We start from the raw sequence: 966 nt of genomic DNA, 5'->3' as shown, positions 1-966 counted from the left end.
CTGTGTTGCCCAGGCTGGAGTGCAGTGGCATGATCTCTGCTCACTGCAACCTTCCTCTCCTGGGTTCAAGTGATTCTCCTGCCTCAGCCTCCCTAGTAGCTGGGATTACAGGAGTACACCACCATGCCAGCTAATTTTTGTATTTTTAGTAGAGTTCGGATTTCACCATATTGGCCAGACTAGTCTCAAACTCCCGACCTTGTGATCTACTCCCTTAGCCTCCCAAAGTGCTGGGATTACAGGTGTCAGACACCATGCCTGACCCATAGTTTCTTCTTCTATTGCTACATGTAATAACACTCACTGAGTCCTCCCTATACTTTACATACATACAAATGTGTTATCTCATTTGATATGTGAAGTGGGCAATAGTATTCCCATGTTACAGAAGAGGAAACTGATGCTCAGGAAAAGGTTAAGTAATGTTTGTAAGGTTACATGGTGAGTGTAGTAACTGAGGTAACTTGCTTTCTTTTTTTAGTAAGAGACCCTTGACCACACTGGCTAATCATAGCACCTCATCTCCCTGGCAACAGAAATTGGCCCATGGCTAAGTACATGAGCCAAGCAGGGCCAATAAGGGCTCTTCTCTGGATTAACATATAGATAATGGGTTTACAAAGCTGGAGCAGTCTGTGGCCACGTTTCTCATTATTTGGAGAGGCTCTGCTATGCTACACTAAGGGCGACACCCACATGCAAAAAGACACAAATAGCATGAGAGAAGAACGGATGGATGGATGGTGTTGAGTTCCTCATTCTGGTCCCCAAGGCAGTGGTTTATTGATCCTGTGAATTATTACAGTGACCTTAATGCGATGTAACACTATACACTACCTTTTCACTTTGGTGAGTTTGAATTAAACTTCTGTCTCGCCGGGTGCGGTGGCTCAAGCCTGTAATCCCAGCACTTTGGGAGGCCGAGACGGGCGGATCACGAGGTCAGGAGATCGAGACCATCCTGGC

The sequence above is a fragment of the Colobus angolensis genome, unplaced genomic scaffold (assembly GCF_000951035.1).
Source record: "Colobus angolensis palliatus isolate OR3802 unplaced genomic scaffold, Cang.pa_1.0 Scaffold77, whole genome shotgun sequence".
Lineage (NCBI taxonomy): Eukaryota > Metazoa > Chordata > Mammalia > Primates > Cercopithecidae > Colobus > Colobus angolensis.
This window is presented reverse-complemented; position numbering follows the sequence as displayed.